The sequence below is a fragment of the Sebastes umbrosus genome, chromosome 6 (genome assembly GCF_015220745.1).
Source record: "Sebastes umbrosus isolate fSebUmb1 chromosome 6, fSebUmb1.pri, whole genome shotgun sequence".
Taxonomy (NCBI): Eukaryota; Metazoa; Chordata; class Actinopteri; order Perciformes; family Sebastidae; genus Sebastes; species Sebastes umbrosus.
Window position 1 is genome coordinate 8427957 of NC_051274.1, and position 26095 is coordinate 8454051.

The following is a 26095-nucleotide window of genomic DNA, read 5'->3' on the forward strand; positions in this document are numbered from 1 at the left end:
ATTGTTAATCAATGGTTCCTCTACCCCTGATAATTCCCAGCCCACTCTCTCACTTCCAGTCACTAACACTTCATTATCAGAGGAGAGACCATTACTGCTGCATTAGTCTACATGAGGGGATGTGTTGGTGCAGTTTGCTCCACTGATACTGTAGATTGTTGGTAGTGAATTAGTAAAGACAACAGGTTATTGTGTAGGATATTTTGAGTGTACTTTAACTGGGGAATATGGGGAATTAAAAATAAAGGCCTGGTTCTCTCTGCAATTGATAAATAAAGGGGAAGGATGATTTACATTATTTTGTCAATATGTTAAGCAACTATTGTTCTGTTTTTATTTCTAATATATAAACTGGGAAAAAAAAGTTTGTGTTGTGAACTTGAAACTTGTGTTTGGTGGATTATTTCTCTGTTGTTCCAATGCTAATTGGCATTGTATTTTACATGGTTGGAAAGCCTGTTTATTTACCTTCACAATGATGTCCAACTTGTAAGGATCATGCATTTGTGGGATGAGCAGCACAGCTGATTATGTGGGTAGCGCCCAAGAAAAATTTGCCAAAAAACTCCGTCAATGGTAAACAGTGGATTCTCCTGTTGCTATTGACTCTTGTTTTGAGTTGTTTGGTGGATTGGATGATCGAACTCTCTATCACTAACAAGGAACAAACAAGACATATTGGTTATTTTACACTTTATTCATTTAAAACACCGTCAGGAGCCTCAGTAGCGGTGGAAGATCCATACGCAGCCACAACAGCCTGGCACCTCCTCCTCATGCTGGTCACCAACCTGGTCACACGTTGCTGTGGGATGGCGTTCCATTCCTCAACCAGGATTCGTTGCAGGTCAGCCAGCGTGGTTGTGTTGGTCCCTCTAACACGTACAGCACGCCCAAGCTGATCCCACAAGTGTTGAATTGGGTTGAGGTCTGGACTCTTGGCAGGCCGTTCTATTCTCTCTACTCCCACATTGTGGAGGTAGTCTGTGATAACCCTGGCTCTGTGGGGGCGAGCGTTGTCGTCTTGGAGGATGAAGATAGGTTCCAGATTGTGGAGATATGGGATCGCCACTGGCTGCAGCATCTCATCCCGATATCTCACTGCATTGAGATGGCCTTTGACCCTGCCATCCAACTTTGGCAGACAGAACCTGGACTCATCACTGAACATGACATTACCCCACATGTTCACGTTCCATTGTCTGTGTTGTCGACACCAGCACAAACAGGCCTGAAGGTGAAGGGCAGTCATTGCAGGCTTCCTGGTAGCCTTATGAGAATCCACTGTTTACCATTGGCAGAGCATTTTGGCAAATTTTTCTTGGGCGCTACCCACATAATCAGCTGTGCTGCTCTTCCCATGCATGATCCTTACAAGTTGGACATCATTGTGAAGGTAAATAAACAGGCTTTCCAACGATGTAAAATACAATGCCAATTAGCATTGTAACAACAGAGAAATAATCCACCAAACACGAGTTTCCGAACTTTTTTTTCCCCAGTTTATATACTGTATATAATGTCAGTGTCATTTACATGTTTTGAACAAGTTGAGTTGCAAAGTCATTTTGTACATAGTATATGAAGTGACTGGATTCATCAAAGTCAGTGTATCAGCTTGTAAATTAAATCTGTGTATATCTTTCGCATCAAGTTATATCTTGTTGTTAAACTATAACACACACATTTGTGCTGCTAACCAATGGGAACCATGAGGAAGCTATCATATTAGCTATGTTGCACCATGCACTTTAATATGATCCCATGAGTATAAACTGCTCCACAAAGAGGAATGGTTTCCAGACAGTTTGTATAATTATAACATCTCTTGAATAAACATGTGTTAACTTGGTGACAGCTACATGAAGCCTGCTAACTGACAGTTGGCAATCCAGCTAACTCGGAGAGCTATAGAGAGCCGAAGGACTTCTGGTTTCTGTTTCAGAAGGAAGAAAACCTCATTCAAAATCCCATTGATATTTTCATGGGAGCTGTAGTTTGTTGTTTGCTCGCAAGGTAGGCTCATTGTTATTTAAAAAAATAATAATAAAACATCTTACTGTGGGAGTCCTCTAAATGTGCTGCTCCCAGCCAGAGGCTCTTTGGCTGGCAGCCAACCGGTCATCGCGTCACACCCAGGTTCCTCCCGGTCGAAGCCGGGGACATCGCAGAGTTCCCAATGGTGATGGAGAGGTCACGGATGGGAGATACTATCCCTGGAAAAAAGAGCAGCTCAGTCTTGTTGAGGTTGAGCTTCAGGTGGTGTGCAGACATCCACTTAGAAATGTCAGAAAGGCATGCAGAGGTTCCTTAAAAAACATTTTGACATGTGAATGTTAATGAGACAGTTGAAGGGCTCTCTTGGTGCTTTGAGTCAGAAAATTCATAAACTGTATTAAATACTCATATTGTGTGAAAGAGGACACATTTGTCTACATTTTTTTAAGTATGTATGAGAAGTGAAAGTTGTAGAAGTTTTAAGGGTTGAATATGTTGAAAAAGCAAAACAGCAGAAGAGGATCACTGGGTGACATCACAGGTCACATGACACTCCAAGCAGTGCAATACACACCCATTATAAACTCAGAAAAGGGCTTAAAAAAATAGAAAACTTAAACTGTGATAATTCAAAAACTGTGAAATTTCAGCAAGCTGAATACAAGTTTAACATTTCAAAGTCTCAACCCATTCAAAGCTTAAATGAAGTCTGTAAGTATGCAGAAAAAAAAATGTTAAACACAGCTTAATATTTTAAAAATTAGAAAATGTAGAAAAAAAAGCTGAATACAAGCAGAAATGTCCTGAAAGAGGTCATCATTTTGAAATGTTAATGTTTTTTATTGTAAAAAATATGCAGTTAAGTGTCAAAAGTACCGAAGACGGAATGTGATAAAGATTACAAGAACAATGCTGCTGAGCATTCACAACTCCTCTCGTCCTTATGTAGCTATGGTGGCCTTTAATTCACCCATACGTGTAGTGTCAACAAACTGATGCACCCAAACCATCAAACAAAGTGAGAAGCTTTTCACTGGTGGCTAGATTTAGCGCAGAGCTGTACCCAAACAACAGTTATGAATCAGAAGGTTAGTTTTCCTGTCCGGCCTGCCAACACAGCAATGACTGCACCCACGGGGACACATGCAGTGACCGGCCTCAATCTGGAGACAAGAGGGAGGAGGAACACTGCTCTGCAAACCACAAGAGCAAGAGCTAGGACTCCTTGTTATTCCAGATGTGACTTTGTGGAAGATTCTGTTGCTGTTTGTAGCAAATCAAACATTTTACTGTGGGAATATAGATGTGTGTCTTAACAGGACAAATAAACTGTACTTCTCCAGCGCATAAGCCGAATAAACAGAAAAAAACATGTTGCTATGTTTTGGTGTCATTTACGGGCATGCTGAGTCTGTCCTCTGCTCTCTGTGTTGGTGTTTCACCAATGCGGGGCTCAGCTCCTCCTCCACACACACACTCATGTCAAAGAGGCCTTCTGAGACGGCCGTATTCACACCTGCCTTGTTTAGTTCGGCTGAATCGAACCCGTGAGCGTTTACCTTCTTGGTGCGGTTCGTTTGGACAGGTGTGAACACAGCAATCGCACTCGGTTGCGCACCAAAACAAGCGAACCGAGACCTCCTTGAAGGGGTGGTCTCGGTTCGCTTCCAAACGAACTGCGGTACGGTTCGGTACGCTTCGTTTGTGGTTGCTGAGAACATGATCCGACCTCGATCTGGCCGAACTGGAGAAAGCATTGCGCCTTTTTGGATTAAACCAGAGAGCCTATGCTTGCCCCTCGCTATTCACATCAGTACTAAACAGGTGTAACGTCAGGCTGTGGGCATACCTGATAGATCTTCGGAAATATTTTTGGCCGATGAGCATGTCACAGTTTAGGTTGGTTAATGCACGCCTCCTCCTTCGTCCTCCGGACGTCTTGATATGCGCCTTCGTTTGGCAACTCCAGTGCATCAATACATTGTTTTCCCGTCGCAGCCGCGCCTCATTTTCAAACTGTATCGTTTGCCTTGAGTGAAAAATAGCTATGAGGTAAAAAAAAAGTTGACCAGGGCCAAGATCAAGCCGCGTAGTTGTGCCTCCATTGTTGCGTTCTGGAAGTCTGCTCTTCTTTGTTTACTACCAGGAGTTTTCCAGCATGGAAATTATGACCAATTAGAGAGCAGTTTTTTTGCGCACCAAGATTTTGGTCCGCTTGTAAATGCTGCCGTGTGAACACAAACCAAACTTGAGGCAACATACAACACGGTAACAATTTGGTCCCTGATTCGGACCGGAGCAAACGGACTACAGGTGTGAAAACGTCCGTCAGCCAAAAATAACAGAGGAATTTGACACTAACAGCTAAATTGGGTTTTATTTTACAAAATGTTAATAACTGTATTGAAGCACTTTCTTTGATAAGAAATAGTGCAATGTTGTGTTACATCAAATTCATTGATATTCACTAAATTTTTTATATTTTCTTATTGACAAAATGTGCTTGAATTGTAAAACACCAAATTAAGAAATATTAAAATGGAAAATACGGAATTTGGGAAAAAAATGTCACGAAATCTAGATAAAATCACAACAAATTCTATTATACCCCATTAATGTTTCACCAGGATTGTTCAATAAAAAAACTGACACCAACAGAATAATTTCATAAAATCCTACAACTACTGGATTTATTTGGGATTTGTAGCTTCCAAAACAATAAATCAAAACATGATGCAATCATTCATTTTTATATCATCTTTTAAAATTCTTGAGTGAAAATCCAATTGATAGATTTTGTGAAGTACAAATATGTAAAAAAACAAAAATTGGACAATATTTACCACACTGGAGTCATATCAGAGCAACTTCAGCCGTAGACTGAGACCACCGAGGTGCACCAGAGAACGCCACAGGAGGTCTTTCCTACCAGTGGCCATCAGACTATAGAACTCATCCCTCTTCTGCAGGAAGGACAACTGAAAAGAACCGGACACTGAGAACCGAAATAATATCAATATGATGTGCAATACTACTTTTTCCATTTTCATCTGCAATATTACTGTTCATTGTGTGCAACATTAATGTACATCATATGCAATATTAATTCTTTTTTCATTATATTCAATATTACTTCCGTTTAGTTTTTTTTAGCTTACTTACCTTTTTTATTTTACTCATCTTTTTACTTATTTTACTAAATGTATCTTACTTTATTGTTATTCTATTAGGCGCTGGTGCTAGAAATAGTATTTTTTTTATTTTACACACTTGAACTTGATGTACATTTTTAGCAATCTCTGGCACAAGAATTTCCTTCGGGATTATAAAGTTCTATCTTATCTTATGTTATCTTATATTTCTGGAATCACGTCAGTATTAGGACTCTGAGTCCCCAGTTAGACTTTTATTCATATCACCATTTTGAACTGATCAATTCGGTAGTTGTGCATGGGCAACTCCAGTATGTGATGACTTGATGAAAACTAAGATGTAACAGGAGAGACGTCTAAGATGTGCAATGAAAGTGCACTATAGTGCACGTGTTACAATGCGTCAGATAAATTTAACTGATATTTCATATGTTCTGCTGCTCGTCTCAGTCTCGGGTTGTGAATATTAAGCAGGAAAACAAAAAAATGTACAAAAAAAAATATTTTAATCTTTGAGGTTTTGTTAGTATTCAATTTAGTTACTTGCTAAACCTTTTTTATGTGAGATTTGAAACGCTTTCGATTCGAACAAGCAAATTCAATACTTGATTCAGATTTGATGAAATGCTGTTAAGCCCCGACCCGAGGTTACACATTCAATATCAAGGCCATCACCTTTACACGTGTAAAATCTCCACATTTTTTGAGTATGACTGTATTTATGAGTCTCTCTGAGAAGAATCTTGATATTTGCCTGCATGGTGAGTGTTACTACCCTGAGCATGAGTGCTTTTAATTAGAACAAATAGCCTTGGCATAGGATTGGAAATCACTGAGTGATTAGAATTAGCAGACCTCCGGACCAGGTTCGGCATGCATGTAAACAGAAGTCAGGAGAATTTGACAGAAACACAAAAAATGATTTGCATAAGGAAATGAATGAGTCATTTTGAATGAATTCCTCCTCTAAGGAAACGTCTCTACATGCAGTGCTGTGCGCTGATGAGAAATGGTGATTCAGTCAAAAGTCCAAACTTCTTTCATTCAACATAGGTGTGACTAATGTGCAGATGGCGGCAACAGAGAGGTTTTTGAGCGCCGTCCAACTCTGATGCTACCACACCAGTACTCCCCATCCATCCATCTATCTATACGCATGCTTTTTTTTGGGGGGGGGAGGGGTGTTTGGCCTCACAGCCTCTCTGCCAATTGTCCTTGTCCGGGTCACCACCATGCTGGATGCCAATCTGTCACTGACAGCTGAAACGCCCCTACCCCACGCCTCTTTTTGCCCCCCCACCACCACTAAAAAGCATTTGTCATGGATTCCTCCTGTGCCTGCTGTAGCAGACCCTGCTGCTTTCACTTAATTAAGTAGCAGGAAAGCCATGTGCGGTGGTGAGAAACGTGGAGGAATGAGGGGAGACAGAGAGGGAAGAAAAGAGTAAACCCTGTGCGATTTATAACCCTCATTTGCATAATGGGATTAATAGGGCCTCTGTATGTATTCAGCAGTGGTGGGTGAGTAGGAATGGGTGGGGGGGGGGTCGTGGCAGGGGTAATATAGATCAAGGCAGTGCAGACAAGTGCAAGAATACACCTGCTTGACTGGCTAGTGACAGGAGCGGCTGGATCAGCCCCCACTGTGATGTTTTGATAACATGGCCTCTGAGGGGTGTGTGGGTGGCAGGGGGGGCTGGAGGCAGGGACCCCCGTCGCGATGAGACCTTTACCCCCAAGTGTCCCCGTGACAGTTGGACCAAAGTGTACATCTCATTTATTTACCACTGGGGAGCTGGAGGCATGCATGTACATCTCCTCTGAGGCCTCACTCAGATGGCCTGCAGTCTGGCAGACAGTAAACTGTACGCTCTCGCCTTTTTACACCAAAGATAATTCTGGTACCACTTTATGATTTTGAAATTTTGAGTGTCAACCACTTTATTTCCTGCATTCTGGGTGATTTTTTATGAACCAATTTGTGGTGGAAAGGTCTTTATTTTTGTTAGGGAAAAAACAAAATTCAGATGGCAGGTGACAATTAAAATATAATGGAACATACTGCAATAGTCAAGTCAAGTCAATTTTATTTGTATAGCCCAAAATCACAAATCACAAATTTGCCTCAGGGGGCTTTACAATCTGTACAGGATACGACACCCTCTGTCCTTTACAGTGCGACCCTCTCATTGGATAAGGAAAAAATCCCCACCAAAAAAAATCCCTTTTAACGGGGAAAAAATAAAGAAATCGAAGAAATGTCAGGAAGAGCAACTGCGATGCCAATATGTGAATCAGGGGTGCACTTGCACTTATATTACACTAACATTATACTGCTGTCTGGGTCACCGAACACTGAGCATTGTACCGTGTACCTGGATATGTTTGTTATTCTAACCGTAAGCAGATGGCTTATGTGTATGAATTTCAATGTGATACTGATCACGTGTACTTATGAAGATTTGTCTTCCCATGCTGCACCACTGTGATATGTTGTTGTGGGTCCGGTGGGTAAAGCAGATTTACTCTGTGTTACTGAGAGAGGAGAAACAATGAGTCCCGGGGATCACGCTAAAATCTCTCATGCCTCGTTCAGCCTCCAGGTTGCCGGGAGTGCCACCCGTAATTTAATTACCTCCCTCTGTCTGACAGACCCGCCGCCTGCCATCCCTGCATTACATTAAACCCACATCATTGGGGAAAAGCGCAGGCGGCAAAGGCCAACCTTTCAGAAATGAAGCAGGCTAGCGCACACACACAAACACACACAAACAGCAGCACAATCCCTTCTGAGCAGGTGAGATCTGTGCAGATGCTCTTCAGTCGGCAGGAAAAATAAGCCCTTAATTACCATCCAGTCTGTCTCACTCTTCCTCTGTTCCTCTTCCTCCCCCTCGTCTTCCACTCCTTCGTCGCACTGCGCTGCGGTTGCGATGCTTGCCTCGGGGCTGGTGATTGCGGCGCGGGGCTCCTCTGAGAGTCTTCCCCTGTTATTATCCTTAAACAAGCAATTACAGCCGAGTCCCCGAGTGGAGCAAAATAGAGAGGGCACACCCATAGAAAAGCTCTGGGTTGCTCAGACAACAAATAGTAAAGCTCTCCCGGGCAATTTTGCTTCTGGAATTGGCTGCACGCTCCCACCAGCGCTGTGATGATGATGGAAGAAACGGTATGGTTAGCATGAAAGCCAGCGAGCGGGAGAGAAGAAAGCAAAGTTTAAATAGCAGCGCCGAAAAAAACGCAAGCAGAATTGCTATGTTTGACATACGACGGTTACGAAACACATTTTTGTATTTTTTTTTCAAAGGCATCGCAGTAACTTTCCTGCTGTCTGGGTTTTGGGGAACAGTTAATTAGCAGGCAGCAAAGGCCTCAGCAGGGGCAGCTCCAGTTCAGATGTTCTGCAGCCGAGAGACAAACCGGGAGCCTGAGCAGGCCCAGACGATGGCTCCAGTATAATGGACTCGTTGGGAGTCGAGGTGAAGCAGAAGGGCTGAATGTTTTCAATGACCTCAAACCTGTCACTCGGAAAACCTGCCTTATTTAAAGCCAGTGAGAGATGGAAAATTACTGCACGATTTACACGACTTGAAGTTCTTCACGTTCAGAAAGCCATCAACAGTCCGTCTTAAAAAGAGATCTTTATTGGTTACCTGATTCAGGGTTATGGCACGAACATCAGAGCCCTGTTCATATGCAGTCCCAGAGGGCCCCTTCCTCTTCTACAAATAACAAATCAACAACTGCACACAAGACGCACATCTGCAGTGGTTGTTAGGGTCATTAGTAAAAATGTGTTTATAACGCATTCAAGCAAAAACAAAATAAAATCCTGTGATGCTATGCTATGCGTGCTTTTGGATCTGAAATCTCACTTGACTTGCGTGTAAACTACTGCCAGTGATTAATAGTAACCACTTGATGAGCTCACCACCATCTCACATGTCAACATGACAAGATGGTGAGGAACCTGCTGCTCATACTGGAAACAGAGGTGATCAGTCTCTGCTGCAGGAGGGGACTAAACCATGTGAATCTTCCAGTGGGGGAGGCCCATAGATACTGTAGGCTCCAGTCAGAGTTTTCCTACAAAGTACCTGTCTGGGTCTGGTTTGAAAGATGTATGAAACAGACGCTATGATTTGAATATGGTACAGATTTGTAGTTGTTTTTGTTAGTGGGAGTATTGTAAGTGTTTGGGTGCATGTATGAAAGTGTCTTGTGTAAGTTTGTCATATATATATATATATGACAAACTTACACAAGATATATATATGAATAAATGTGTGTGTATAACTGTGACCAGTGGAATGTACAGTCCGAGAAGGAGAAGAGATAAATAAAAAAATAAAAAATGGTAATAATAATGTTGATAAGTAAGTTCAATAACTACATAAATCACAAATGAATAAATAAATAATGAAAAAAAAGAAATTATAATAAAAGTGGCTAGAGACATGGCTAACGCAGTCTACCCCCCTTTTTTTCTTATATTTACTCTATAGTCTTTGTATTTATTTTTCTCATGGGTGTCACTGCCTTAAAGGGACTCTATGTAAGAATCAGAAATTGCTTGTTAACAGCGACACCTGTGGCCGTTAAGTCAACGAAAGTCAGTGTCCTGTTGCTCACGCTTGTGCTCGCTCTACATAGACATGAACGAGCATCGGTCAAAACAGTGAGGCGACACACGTCAGCTAAAACAGTAATGTTAGCTGACCAGACGAAGGTCTCTCCATGAATCAATGCTGATACTGTGTTTTCCTGCTTCAGCCTCCCGGCCACAGTCAGACACAGGGGTTTTGGTCGGAGACGATAACGTAACTCTCCTGCCGTGTGTAATGTGCGCGCATGCACGTGAGAGGTGGAGCGAGAGAGCGAGTGAGAATGAGCGCGGTGTGTGAGTGAAGGCAGGCAGGCAGAGGAGCAGAGTACAGCAGAGGTGAAGTAGTTTAAAGAGTGATAAATTCCATGTAGGGAGGAGGTCAGGGTGGATGGGTGGACTTTCACCCAGGAGACAGCTGTTCGTGTCCCGTGTGAAACCAGAAGTCAACGTTGACTTATTTGTCACTTAACTTTCGTACTTAAAGGAATTTTCTAAAAACACAATGTATGAACTGATACAAAAATATTTCCTCTCAATCATCACTCATGACCCATTAAGAGACCCCGCAGCCCTCTGACTGCATTATTATTTTCTCTTTACTTCTTATTTTGATGTGTTCGGGACGTTTCTGTAGGGAAGCCCTGAAAGGCAAGTGGGAATTTTTTCTTTTCTGGTGATCCATTTTCTAAGTCTGCAGTCCCACTAAACTAAACTTCAGCCCAACGGCCTTGTTACTGGGCGGGTTAGCCTCTCCTCGTCAGTTTCTGTTTCCTACATAACACTATGTGCTGTGGTCTGGCAAACATCAGTGCCAATTCCACCATTGCCCCCTATAGTACGTATTCCCCTCTCTCCTGTTTGCTTCCTTGAAGTTACATCACAGGCATTACCTCACTGTACAGCGCAGCCTAGTCTAAACACACTCACTGTGATGTTGCCATAACAATGTGTTCCACTGGCTCTCAGCTCAGCCTGGCTCGTCCAGCACCGAGGCAGTCCATCACCCATAAAGCTGTAATGCCTCTCACTCCAGAGGCTGCAGATCTGAACACTGCCCAACCCCGACGTTGTTTCACAAGGAAAGCCAGAAAGGAGAATGGTTTCATCAGATGTGCAGTATTAAATAGACAAATGGAGCATGGGAAAGCTCTATATAAAAAATAATAATAAGCAATTTGAAAAATAAATGACTTCAGGGCTCAAGAAAGGAACCATTAGGTTTTAGCTCATTGCAAGTCTTGTTCGGTTTGTAGAGTCATGATGAAGAGGGCTGATTTTTCAAGGAAGCATAACAGGTGTTATTTCTAGCCAAAGTCCTTATATATAATAAAATATATTACACGGACAACTACAGGGGTGCTCAAAAATGACAGAAAGCTCAAATACATAGACATCCCCTCTGGATATGATGTAGTTCCAAGGACCCATATGGAAAGATACTGTTGTTGATTTACTGTTGAGCTGTGTAATCCATCCATCCGCTTTCTTCCGCTTATCCGGGCCAGGTCGCGGTGGCAGCAGGTGAAGCAAGGTATTCCAGACGTCCCTCTCCCTAGCAACATTTTCCAGCTCCTCCTGGGGTTATCCCGAGGCATTCCCAGGTCAGTTGAGATATATAATCCCTCCAGCGTTCTGGGTCTTCCCCGGGGGTCTCCTACCAGTTGGACATGCCCGGTAAACCTCTGAAGGGAGGCGCCAATCTGTGATGCCAGGGGTCAGCACTCACAGGTCATGTCTTTGCTTGCATCCCGGCTCACAATACACCAACCCCAATGGCTATCTCTGCGAGTGGTGGGCCCACAGGGCGGCAGCTCCATGTCGTTCTTTCGGGTTGTACCCGGGCGAGCCCCCATAGGTCAAGGCCCGCTCACCACATGCTCGCTGGCGAGCTCCCCTCCCGGGTCTGGCTCCAGGAGGGGGCTCCAGTTTCCCTCTTCTCTGCGAGATGCTGCGGCTCCTTTTTTGACCATTTGTATAGGATTTTGTGTGGCTGTGTAATCCTCTACATCATATGTGGGATTGTGGGTTACATGTAGGATTATAATGGCCATATACATTTTACAGAAGAGCAATGGCTCAATTCTACAAGTTGAAGAATTGCTGACCTGTGTAGTTAATACTATGCAATACCAACACATTCTCATCCCAACCTGTTACATGACGCCGCTTGGCGTCACTTTATTTTCGGCCTCGAAACCACTGTAGTTACCCATAGCGTCACTTTAGGGTTACCCACTTTAGTGTTTACAAAACCACTATAGTTAGGTTTAGGAAAAAACTACAAGGTTGGGTTAAAACTACTACACTTGTACAGTGAAAATGATACTGAGCATGGTACACGAACAGCTGATTGTAACGCGGCGCACAGTATACGAACAGCGGTCTCCCGGATGAAAGCCTTGTGTTTGTTTAATTTTCACCCATTCTCTAACTGTGTATAATTGGTATTGATGGTGGTAGAAGTAGTAGGCTACTCAACAACTATTTTTTTCTGAAGTAAACCTATTAAATATTAATAGTAAAACTATTAATACCGCACAGTAATGTGGTTTACTCCAACTGAAGTGAGAAAAATATGCATTATCAGCACAATGTACTTCAATTTACTTACGTCTGGTCAAGGTGGAGCTTTCAATTCTAATATGATGCTGGATAGTTTAATGAATAATAATGCATGAGACAAATCTGAATCTGAAATGTAACCAGTAACATTTTTCTCTCAGGTAAATGTAGTACTACAATGGTTTCCTCTGAGTTGCGTTGCATATTTTGAAGTGATTTGAGGGCCTTTTTGTTTTGAAGGGGTTCTGCATTAGTAAAACTAAAATATGCATCGAACTTAAATCATCAAAAGGCCCAGAGAAGGGCTATTTATAGGGTTAGGAGGTATTACTGTAGGTTTATTGTAGTCTATTTAAAGATAATAATGCTGCTAATAGGTCTCACTTTAGACTTTACATGCTTATTTGTACATTATGTGTGCTTAAATTAATATTTACAAGACACAAGACGGTTCAGTGCCATGAGGAATGGTAACACATTACAATGAGGGGGGCCCCCCAAGCCAAAAGTCTAGGGCCCGCCTTTACAATATAGAACCTGCCTGTCTGAGCTGAGTGAGAGTTTCTGCTTCTCGCTCACAGCTCATTCCCTCCACTTCCCGGCTCGAAGCCACTCCAGGTCGCTCCACTCAAATCACTCACAGCTCGTCGACAAAAACAACAACAACAAAAAAAAGGACTTTACATTCAAAGCTTCTATAAGTTTTCGGATAAAGCTTTGAATGTCTGTCGTCATATTTTATGATGTCATCAACCTAAAATAAAAACAAATCCTCAAACTAAATTCTCTGTTTGAATGAAGTGATTCATCAGATTAAATCTTAAAGAGTCTTTTTTTTTTTATTAAATCAACTTTCTTTAATGAATATAGTGTTTCGTTATGAATATATGAGTTTCATTTGATTGCTGTTAGACCGCCCCATTAATACAATGATACAAATACAAATTGCCGCGGGGAGTGGGAGAGCAAAGTGACCGGAGTGAAAAATTTTGTTTTTGAATGGCTAAACGCCAACAAATATGGATTGAAGCAGAATCTTTCGTTAGATATAAAACATGTTGTGAATTTTGGAAATCTTTACATCTATCATGTCACAAGGAATGTCCTTAAAATGTCGTGGTATTTATAGCGTACGCCTTCCCGTTGCACACACTAATGGTTGAATAAACTGTCCAGTGGTAAAATTTGTGCAAATGACACAAGGTGAAAATATGCTTGGTTTTCTGTCTGAATACACCTCAAGAATTATGTCTATATCGTATGAATCTGCACCTCATGATTTATGTCCAGTGTCTACATTCAGCTTACTTTACACACCAGCTGGATTTTCGCAGTGTCATGAGACCACGCTAGAATCACGGGATCACATATCACACGGTAGGTAGTTCATCCAATCACCGGCCAAGTATTTTTTGAAAGTGCCTGCCCTTTTCCAAACAGTTTCCAATGACAGTTTCTCAGATGGTTCTGTGTAAAAACCATCTGGCAGGAGGGTTAACATTAAATGACAATAGGGTGTCCTTTATGTAGTGAGACGGAAAGTAAGGTGACCAGAGTTTGTGTACCATCACAGAACTACAAATAATCATTGCCTTTTAACCATACATTAACCATAGTTTATTTGCCATAACCACAAACTCACGATAAACTTAACCATACCATTTTGCAAAATTGTCCAATATTGACGGTCTTGTCTGCCGGTGGATTTGCCACTCCTGATGGAGTCATTAGCTCTGTTTCAAAGCCCAATGATTAGCTTGATATCAGATGGCCCATTAGATTTCCACCGCTCTCACCACGTTCCTTGTCTGGTTTTTAACCAAATAGTTGGCAAGCGCCAAGTGTTCAGAAGCTGACGAAACAACCAAGGAAAATCGAGAGAGCAGACACAGAAATGAATGTGCTTGTGCATGCTAAAAACTGATTCTGCCCAAATGTTCAATTAACTGATGCCTGAACATTAGCATAGCCAAATCAAATCAATTCAAAAGATGGTGTGCATTGGAAAATAGTTGGGAATAAAATATACCCGATTTGAAATCTATGGGCTGAAAATGCAAAACCACAGCAAAGTTGTTTTGAAAGGTTTTGCATGTAGAAAAAACAGGCTATGCGTGTGACCCCCTGCTTTTTATGTATGCATGTGGATTTATTGGCATTTTTATTTGTTTATATTCTTTTGCATTTACATTTTTGGACCGCATATTGAAGCATTTAAAACATTAACTATCGCTTTTATAAATGCATGATTGATTGTTGTTCGTAGGGGTTTCCGACCACTGATGAGAGATGATATTATAGCTACTTTTTTTCCTAGTATGCAAACACTAACACAGTAATGCATTTTGCTAACGTGATTGTTTGTTTTAATGTGAGACCTTGCATGGCTCCTACAAGTCACATCTATTTTGCAGAAAGTTGACTTCCTCCCAAGGCTCTCAAAGACTTGATAGCTATGTCAGAGTTAAACACATAGCTAGCTTGCACACACACACGCACATGCACATGCACGGTGCACGGAGCCTATGATGAGTCAAATTGAGGGTTGCTAATTATAGCCTGGGGGAAGTTTTGCCTTTTTGCTCGCCATCAGCTCTCTTTGGGAAGAGAAGAGAAAGAGAAGCTGTTGGTGGGGGGGACTGATGGGAGGTGGGCGGCGGCTTCTTTCTCTACGCATCCGGCTTCGGATTGTCCCCTTCCTCAACTGTACATGCTCATCACGCATGTTCCTCGCATTTAGAGGTCTTCAACTAGCTCCCCACCTCCAATGTTTGGTCTCCTTCCATTGCTTATAGTGTCTTTCTTTTTGGTTTCATAGCACGAGGATGTGTTTTTTATCTGAGTTGTCCTTTTGTCATTTGAATGGTCTATTCTGCTTTTCTCATATGGGGAAGCAGGGCTGCCTGTTGTCCCGCAGCATACAGAGGGAATATGTGATCCAATGGTGTACTGAAAAAGTAAAAGGACAAGTTTTATGTCAACAAGTAAAATCAAGAAACACAGTTTGGTGAAATCGTTTTTTCTCCCTTAAAGGATGAGTCTGGTTTTATTCTTTATTTTTCTTATTGTCAACAAATCCCATGAAAACAACCAATGTGTTAGTGCATCTCTCAATACTTTCATACTTCCCTATCCTGTCTGTGGCTCTCAGACCCAAGCCCATTTGACTTACGTCCACTAAAAGTGCTTGTTTTTGCCATGAAAGGCTCTAATTCTTATAAGTGTCTAACATTATGGAAAGAGTCTCTCGAGTCACTCTGAAATCTTGCGGGGTGACGTGTTGCTGGAAGACAACGGTGGAATAGTGGAATACTAGTGTTATGTAAAAGATTTTCATTGTCATGGCTGAATATTTTGATGATTTCCATTATATGGATATTCAGATTTCACATCGAGGCTTCTCCTGTTCCACGTTAAAAAATACCAATACCAGTTACTCTTTAAAACAGCTGACAAATCAATGCATTCTCATTCCCAGGGCGTCAAAAACCGGTGCTTTGTCACGGTCGGCAGTGTTTGATACCGCCGCACAAGGCACCCTTTAGCGTTGGTAGGAGATACGCTTTCCATTAACTACAATCAGCGGCAACAGTAAACGCTTAGGGAAAATGCTGTGGTGACGTAGTTTAAAGAGCGAAAAATGGCGGGAGGTGAGGTGGATGGGTCCAACACAACACAAGGCTTTCATCCAGGAAACTGCTGTTTGTGTCCCGTGCGTTACGTTTCGTGACGAGTTGGAATGAGAACGTGTTGAACAAATATGTAGTTTTAATTTTTAGGTTCAGTGATTTCCTAAAACAGCTGGACATTAGTTTTTTTTTAACAAAAGTTACTCAACCGCAGGAAGTAGTTTATTTGTTGGGGACTATATTCAGCGGCGGACTAATCCACACCCAGTGATAACAGTGTGACTCATTGATGTATTTTTTCAGTATATATCTCTTGTTAGTGTGTGTTGTTATGTACTGATTGTAATTACCAAAATCTAATTAAAATTCTGTTTAATTCTCTGCAATGATAGTGCCCCCTCTATTGGTTCTATATAGGGGGGCATTCTAGGAAATTCTGGTACTGATTTATAATGCCAATGCTGTAATTTGTGCACTATTTGTGAGCGTGGGCACCAAAAACTAGTTTGTGAATTGAAACACAGGGTAACATACGGAGGGCTGAATTTTCAGGACTATCTGCTGTGAGTTTTGTCAATGCGGTTATTCGTCATCACCAAATCGAGACCCATGAAGAAGAGATGATTACTGCTAGCTGGACTCCCTCCTTTCTATACCATGGGATGAGCACAGCACTAAGTGCGCAGGAGCTGTCAATAACTTATGTTGAAATAGCATGAAATCAGTGGGAATAACATCCGTTAGCTACCTATGTTTTAGCATGTTTTGCAAATGCAAGAAAATTCAAGGTTTCAAGGGCACACATAAAAGGTTTTGTTGAGTAGGGGTACCTTTATATGCAACATATCAACTATTTCCACCTCTCAAGTTTATAAAGAAAAATTCAAATCTGACTTTTTCCTATCAATTAGCAAGATATTAGATAGCATGCTTTAATAATACTTAATAATACAGCAATAATGTATTTACTATTATCTTTCCTAACATTTCCCCCATAGGCTATGTCTAAAAGAAGCTCTTCTCAGATTTCAAGTGTTTTAAAATAAAACCCAATAATTGAAGGTTTTTGAAGCCTGTGAGTAAAATAAGGGGAAACGGGGGGTGGAGCGAGACGCCTCTTTCCTGTGTTTGTATGTTCTCAGGACCCCTGTGTGATGTCAGGGGCATGGTGGTTGGACATGAAACTTGGGGAATATGGGTATCAGATGGATCCAAGCCTGAAGCTGTTGGTCCAGAGGATCCTCAAGAAGCAGGATGCAGCCCTGCTATCACCCTGCTTCCCGTGTGAATGGAAACCCAGATCCAGGCTCTGTTCTGGAGATCCCCTCTCACACGCACACCCATAAACACACACACACGCACACAATCACCACATCCCCGAACCCCACCAGGCCCTGGCACCACATATGCAGCTCCTCCAGCCCTCCCCCCTTGTCTCTGCTTTCCCCTGCATGGCCCCTAATTGCTTTTATGCCTTTATTCTCACAGTGTGAGAAATTTGACAATGTACATAAACGAAATTCCAGTATAGCAGCGGGTTATGGAAAAAGCACATGTGGAAGCAGTTTGCCGCGCTTCTGGAGAAGACTGGGAATCTGCAGTTTTATAGATTTGTTCTGAGCAGGAAAAGGATGCCGCTATTAAAGCTCACTTTGACTTGTTTGTGCATTACAGGGACTAAATCCCTACAGTGGCTCTAAGGGCTCACCGCACTACAAATTAAGAAAACACATGCATATAGACAAAGTACATCTTCAGCAATTCAACAACATATGCGCAGCATTTAGAAAAAAATGCTGCAAATAGAGAAAACCCAGCCAAATACAAAGATAGTGTGAGCTCTCAGGGCCACCGTAAAATTAGCCCTCGTTGCACCACACTGGTCTATGTTTAGCCCACGTGTTCGTCACTGATTTATGCAGGTCCTTGTATAACTACTCTGCTTCATGCCAATTCACTGTGGTAACACAAGCTCAAATTGTTCTGCATCCAAGCAAAGTGAATTCCTCATGGAGAGTGCATGGGCACCAACTGTTAAAAAATGAATAACTGTTCAAAATGCATGGAAAAAGTATGAGCAGGCTAAGAGCAACACTAAGTACAACTTCGAAACATTTGGAACAAAACAGAAAATAGGCAACAGCAGTTTAACATTTTTTCAAAACCCAAGGAATCAATTCGAGTGAACAATGAACATTTAAAAATACAATTTCTTCAAAGAGTATGGAATACGTAGCAACATTAAGAATGGGCAAACATATATTTGTAAGTCCATAAGCTATAGAAAAATATTGAGAACAGTATGATTTTTTTTTCTCTCTGAAAATATAAGAACTGACCAAAAGCAACACAAAGTCATTTGTAAATCAAGAACTAGCTAACATCATCACTTACAAGTGATATTTCTGCAATAACTATGGAACAACATTAAGAACTGGCTAATAGTGACATTTAAAAATAATATTTCTCTGAAAAATATTGAAAAAATTTAGGGTGGGGCAAACAGCAAAACTCAAAATATATTTCTCAGAAAAGTGTTGTGACAATTAACAGTAATGTTTCAACAAAATGCATGGAATAAAATTGAGAATTGCTATTAGCTTCATTGTCAAAAATTGCCAAGAGGTTGCTAACATTGACATTTCAAAGTAAAAAAAAGAAAAAGTAAAAAAAAGAACAACAACAAACAAATGGGCAAATTGCACAGTAGAGGATCATATTCTAAGAAACAACCTAGGTATTAAATGTGTGGTGGGCGTACGTGAGTCATTTCTTACAGTGTTATTATTTGATTATTGTTATATTATCTCCCCTGTTATTTGCCAAAAACAGCATCCTATTGTCTCCATACAAATTCAGTGGGAGCTAAAGGATTTCATCACCCTAAACGCTATTGAGGAACCTCAGTGAGGATTCAGTAGCAGGTGGTAAAACAGGCTCCAAACAGCAGAATTATGGGTGTATGGGTAGGGCTACGGTGACAGATTAATATCCCCATTAAATCCCTCTACCAGTAGATTAAACTTGTTTAAAATAGCTACATGAATGCAGTGTAAAGGCATTCACTGAGGATTAGCATAATGCAGTATTTTGGGTAGCAGTGTGGGCACAGTTTACTGTCAGAAGCATGTCTTTCTAGAGTCGTCCTGTTGACCCGTTCAGCAATTTGTCATTTGGACACAAAACAGATTCCGTCTTCTATACTTGTGTCTCTCCTACAGCTCCAGTCCTCCCTCCCTCCACCCTCACTCCTACCAAATATGATACTGATGACCTGTTTGCTGCTGTTTAACAAGGGAATTCAACTGTCATTGCACAATTGAAGGAGTCGGGATAGGAGAGGGGGGTCCTGCAGATGTGGGTCTGCAACTGAATCCTCCCCAGACTATAAAGAATAAATCAGATGGCTGAGGCCATGAAAACAGGTTCTCCCTGTGTCTTCAGTGGCATCCCACAACCTCTTGGGTCACTGAAATTATTGCTCCATCTTTCACCAGTTTGCCTGCCAGTAGAAACATTCCTAAGCTGTGCTGGTTTTGCTACAGGAATTTTAAAAATGTGCATTATCTGTATATATTTTTGCCCTGTCCTGTTTGATTTGAAAAACATCTGTAATGAGTCTTTGGAGGCACATACTTTATGTACTCTACATTTACAGTTTCAACATGCATGGTGCTGGTTGCTTTATAGATAGTTTTTTTTTTTAGCAATGTAGGGACGATTTCTTTTAATTCAATTGTGTCTTGATGTCCAGTGCTTGAAGTTGACAAAAGTTCCAATACTCCTCTTATTCACATGTGGGCGTGTGTATTGGCCACTAGTTAATACTTAAGGTGCTTTCCTGTGTTATTTGTAGCCTGTAGGGTATCATTCAGGTTTTAGGAGCAGCGTCCCAATCAGGATGCTCCTACATATTATGCAACAGGATAACATTTTGTATTTCCACAGTGAATAAAATATACTAGGATAAATTGGGTTTGGGGTCCTCCCCCAAGAAAGAGCCGGTACAGCAAACCGGTGAGTGCCGGCCCACTTCGAGCACTGCTGATGTCAGTATTGGGAGCTCATGCTGCATTCATTTCATGTTACATTTACGTTTATTAATTTTGGCAGAGTGTTTTCAAGTGACATACAAATGACGTACAATCTGAGCCACAGTAGATCATGGAAAAGCCTTACGGCAGGGACACACTGCCCGCGTTAGCAGTGCGTGGCGGCTGCCTCGCTGAACCGCTGCGTGTCCGTCGCGTGGGTTGTCCACACCAGCGGCGTATCTGCTGCTGCTGCTGCTGCTGCTGCTGCTGCTGCCAGCGCTTTCTTTCTACATAGAGTTTGCCTTTCATAATGGCCATTTCATCTATTTTTAGACAGGAAATGGTGATAATGGGGTAATTTGTAAATAATTATACCCAGTACTTTATTCATTTATAAAGCTGTGCAAGTCACTGCATGTTCCACAAAACTGCCCTTCACATATTTCAGAATAAAAGCCTCATGTTAACAAATGAAGGAATACAGAAAAAAACGCTTGAGGGCTTTTATTTTGAAATGAAAGCAGGAAGTGTTGATTTAAAAATAAATCTTTACTTTTTTTCATGTCCGTGATATATTCTACGGATACAGACATTGAAAATTTAGTAATGTTACTGATATGATGTCAATACTGTCAAAAGATCACTTTGCAGTGTCTGTTGTTGCTGTGAACCGCCCGGCTCGCTGCAAAAATAGGCGAGAATTTTAATCCCTAGAAGAGACGCAGCTGACATGCAGCCGAGCTTGCCTTAGTTAACGCAGTTAATTGAAGGGAATCTATTTGTCCCATCCACACCTGTCTTTTGAACTCTCCGGGTCTCCCTTCCCTTAAAGATCAGCATCATCAAGACAGTTTGCAATTGGTAAATGGAGTGATATTCACAATGTCAAAGTTCACCGAAGTTGAACTCTATGCAAAAGCTCTGCACAGTTTTACTATGCACACATTGTAATTGTTTTGATTCTGTTTCATCAGGCCAAAATTTCCAGTTGTACACAAAAAATATCCAAATCTAATGGGCAGATTTCCATGGAATTTACTGAGCACATTCATACTTCCCAGAGGATGAACCCTTTTCATTTATGACACTCCATGAGCTTTCCTCCAGCACCACCCTCCTCCCTCTTACTCCCCCCTTCTATTGGTGAGCCCATGGCCGTGCCAAAAATGTGTTTCCAATCTGAGTTGTACTCAGATGGGACATTAGCGTAGGGGAACAGTTTCTGCTCAGAACATATGAGGGCTGTTTGAGGAAACATGCACTATGAGACATAACAGGCAAACCTTGCCTTATAATCCAGCTCCACTTGAAAACAGCCCTCCTAAAATTACAAATGTAACCGCTACAGAAAATATTCCATGTTACATACCCCAAGATCAGTCTACCTCTTGAGTGATATGTTGACTGTAGAAAAACATGGAGACAGTTTTCGTGACATCACTCAAAAGTGTCTGGAGGGATATTTGAGAGTTGTTTTTTTTTTTGTTTTGTCATTTACTGCACCCACAAAATAAAATTTGGCCTCATTCCCAGGGTGTTAAATACCGAGGCTTTGACACAGCCATCAGCGTTCGGTACCACCGCACAAGGCACCCTTTAGAGCTGGTATGAAACACACCGGGTGTTCCATTACCTAGAATGTAAACCCATCCCATCCCATCCAACAGCAAATGCGCCGGAAGTGTGGTGACGTAATTTTAAGAGCAAGAAGAGACACAACTGATGGGCAGGCATCAGGGGAGGTGGATGGGTCCAACAAACAGCTGTTTGTGTCCCGTGCGTCACGTTACAATCAGCTGTTTGTTCACATCACATGACATACACAACGTTCAGTGTCATTCTTACTGTACAAACGTAGTAGTTTAAAGTCCAACCATGTAGTTCTTTCCTAAACCTAACTATAGTGGTTTTGTAGCCTAACGGCCGGGACACACTGCCCGCATGAGCAGTGCATGGCGGCTACTTCACTGAATTGATGCGTGTCTCACGTGTGTGGTGTCCACACTGGCAGCGCTGCTGCTGCTGACAGTCCTTTCATAATGGCCATTTCATTTCATTATTAATGTCATCTATATTTATCTCGGTAAATTGAGAGCTTTGTCCTCCGGCTCAACTTTCTCTTCACCACAACGGTCCGGTACAGCGTCCGCATAATTGCAGACACCGCACCAAACCGCCTGTCCATTTCCCGCTCCATTTTTCCCTCACTCGTGAACAAGACCCCGAGATACTTAAACTCCCTCGCTTGGGGCAAAGGTGGGGAGTGTTGAAAGTCGACTTACATCATGCATCATCATGTACATGTATCTGCATGTATTTTCATGAAAAGCATTAAGTTAGCTGCTCCTAGCAACTGCTACCGTATCTTCCATGTCAGCTGAAAATGTCCATGGCAGCATGGATTCATCACTCGCTACTGATTGGTTACTTCAAGGTACCAATGACTGAAATTTTTGCGACGCGATCAGCTAGATCTTATCTTCCGAGACAATGCATCACTCTGTTGAGCTGCAAGAACACACAGTCTACTTGTGGTTGTAAGTTTAAACTTACTCGAAGCTTGACATTGCTGATTGGTCTTGCTAATGAAAAAAAGGAGGAAGGAGAGATAGAAAAGTTTGCTAAAATATCTATTAGTGCCCGATTTTTTTACTTGTGCATTCCCTACCATTATATGTTCAGCATTGTTGTCCTTGTTGTTAGCTGTTATGTCTATTTCTGTGAACACTAAGTACATTTAGAGCAATGCAAAAAAAAATGCGGCAAATTCCTTCTATGTGTATGCATACTTAATATACTATGGACCAAGTGATAAGCTGCTGATGAGCTGGTCTACACTAAATTGGAAGATGACTTTGATTAACTCTGTTTCAAATATTTAAATGAGCTTTTTCAATTGCATGCTACCATGAACCAGTCACAAAAGACCACTCCTAAACTCAACCTGTTTACTGTAACTGCAGCACAAATCACTCCATGAGGCCATAAAGAAGGTCCCAGCTCTTTTGTATGGAACTTTGTGAGAGATATTTGTGTGCTCACAACTCATGACTCTCCATTACCATCAAGTTAGTATTATTCCTCCGAGGGGGGATTTTCCCTTTGAGACACAGACAGAAAGTTCAATTGAATTTGGCTCGAGCAGAACATCAAACTGCTGTGACTGAGCACTGGAGGACTGCTGTCCTGCTGCTGGTGGCGGTCACATGCGGTCAGTGTGTGATCATGTTCAGTGTTCTTGCATATAGTGTTAGAGTCAGCCAGTGAGTTTGTGCAGCTCAGAGCTCCTCGGCTCAGAGGACTTTGGTTTTTCTGTCTTCCTGAATCATAAATCTCATCCTCAAAAGAAAGTGAGGTTGGCTCCTTTGTTTGAATCCCTATACAAATCCAACTCCATGAACTGAGTCACTCTGCTGTAGGAAAAAACATTGAGTTCCTCTCACTTCCTTTCAGATCACTAAACAATTCATCATCTAAATCGTTTGGTGCCCATCCAGGTTGTCTCTGTTGCACCACGCCCAGTGAGTTATCAAAGTAAACTGGTTCAACCTCACAAATTCGCATTCAGAATAGCATCTGCTCCAGGCAAAGCGTGCCCCCTCATCCTAAATATTAGTGATGCTGTAAAGTACATATTTATCCACTGATTCATCCAAAATGTCTCAAACAGATAATTGGTGAATCCTCAAAGACAATGAGAAAAAGATGATGCATGCATATCTTTACAACGGAATTTTCAAATAATGAGCAATCGACTATCAGCTACTTTTTATAACACTACTTGACTACTTTGAAGGCAGAGCGGATGTCCTGCGGAATATATGTTATTACTGGCTACACCCGCAAAGCACATACGACGTAGGGTTCTGTGAGTCACAGGCAAAACAAGATACAGGCACGGCACCAGGATTTACATTTTGGATGGGCCAAAGAAAGTTTGGCTGGGCCTTTTAATTACACAAGTTAATACTGTTTGCCCTTTGACGGTTTCCAACTGGTAGTAATGAAAATGACTGATATCATGCCAAAGAAGGCGACTAGGTGTGTCTGGTTGTTTATGACACATTTTAAAACTTTTTCCAAAACAATTTCATGAGGGTATATTGCTCAAATTGTGAGAAGATGAAATGCCTATCATACCATGTTAATATTTTGTTGTGGATTGTAACATTGTTTTTCAAACTTTTACAGACCCAGGACCACTTACCCAATCAAAAAAAAAAACTCACGGACCACCTAACTCCCCAGAAAACAGAAAAGTAAAACCGTGCACCTTCTGAATTCACGTTTCTCTCAGAACTAAGACAGGCATTATTGCCTTGTTAACCCATCGTAAAACACACTTCATTCAAACTGGACAGAAACAAAATAAAACTCACCAACTCAACACATCTTAATCAGTCTTCCCACCGCCCCAACAACCAGCAACTCTGGTTTTGTCGAAAGAAATCCTTAATTCACCAAGTAAGCTGTGAAAATTTGTCGACTCTACAGACCATTTTTTCCACCGCTGTATCTCTCTGCCGTGGAGCAGCTGCCCCGCTGCAGCTACTCGGTGGCGGCTCTCCTTCTTTGAAAGCAAACCAATAAATTAGCTAAATCCAACGACAAAAATCAGCCCAAAACAGATCTGCTGGTGTTGGTCGTCTTTTCGTGTTTGTATTCGGGATCCTGGAGAAGGTCTCCATCACACTTCTGTCCGAGTGAGGGGGAAAACTTGTATTCATTTCAGCTCTCTCGGCTGTCGTCGGCGACAGCATCCAGCAACGGCTGCCCAAGCTGACATTCGTTACAGCAGAATGGTTCCCTTTGGGTTGGCATTGCAGGCAATTTTCTTTTGCTTCAGTTTCATTTTGATTGTTTGGCGTGTTGTGCCAATGTACGCGGGAGCACACATGCAATCAGCGATGAGATGCTGCCATGGCGACTATGAGCTGCTTTGGTCAATGAGCTACAACGGCTTGTTTCTGACAGAGGATGAACTGAGGGCCTGCATGAAGAGCTATAAGATAAATAAGGATTTTTTTTTAACTGTGAGTCATGCATAGCTACTCTAGTGGAATCCCAGAATTAAAATATAGAGCTGGAAATGGAGCATAATAGGTCCCCTTTAATATATAGTTACGCTCTGCTTCATGGTGATATAAAGTCATTTAAATGCTGCCGTTGGAATTGAGTCTTTTAAATGTTTCTGTTGAAAACAATACTTTATGTACAGTAACAAAGACATCTCAAATACTTTCACTTTTCAACCAAATGCATGTTTCTGGTTATAATCAAGACATCTAGACGATGTTTAACCTGCAAATCTCCAAATCAGTGCTTGCTGAGAACAAGTGTGTGTAGGAGATATTACTTTAAAAAACTGCACAAATGGGGGAAAAAAAATGTGCACTGTGCAAGTATAATGTTTGAAATTAGTTTATCTTGATTTCAATGAAGACACACTTCCAATGAAGTTTTCCCTGCTCTTAAAAAGTTCACTCCTCAGATAGTAAGGCAAGTTGGGCCAACAGTAGCTGAGCGTTGGGTCGGCTGTGTTGCAGAACCAGAGAACCAAATGTGAGCTGGCTCTGGTCCAGTATGGCTGCCAGACTTGGCAAAGAACTTATTAGTTCAATTGGAGCTGTTACTCAGTTCCTCTTGGCAGCACTCTAACTGTAAGCCAATGTGGGTTAGGGCTGATCTTGAGTCTGATTTAAGTCCAGTGTCAAAGTGTGCTGGATTTTAGGTTTGATCGCCTTTTAGTCTCTGCAGAGGTCTCAGTCTTTGTTGTCTACATCTCCCCATCCACCAATTCCAGGTTTTTTTTTCTTTAGTTTTTCTACCTTTTCTGTGCCATTTATAAAGCAAACAAACAATGCAAATTGATTATTAATGAGTGTGCATTTTTGCTCTGCCCTCACAGGGTTAGGATGAGTGGGTTTGATTACCACGTGTTTTCCCAACCCTGTTGCGAGAATATTGATATTGGACAATGTAAACCTTTGATTATGATCCACATTTTGTGATCCATATGACTATGGTATGGTTACGCCCACCACCCCATCCCGTAAACCTTCACTCCTTACCCCTACATCATCGGTGACTCAATCATAAGAAATATCAAACCAA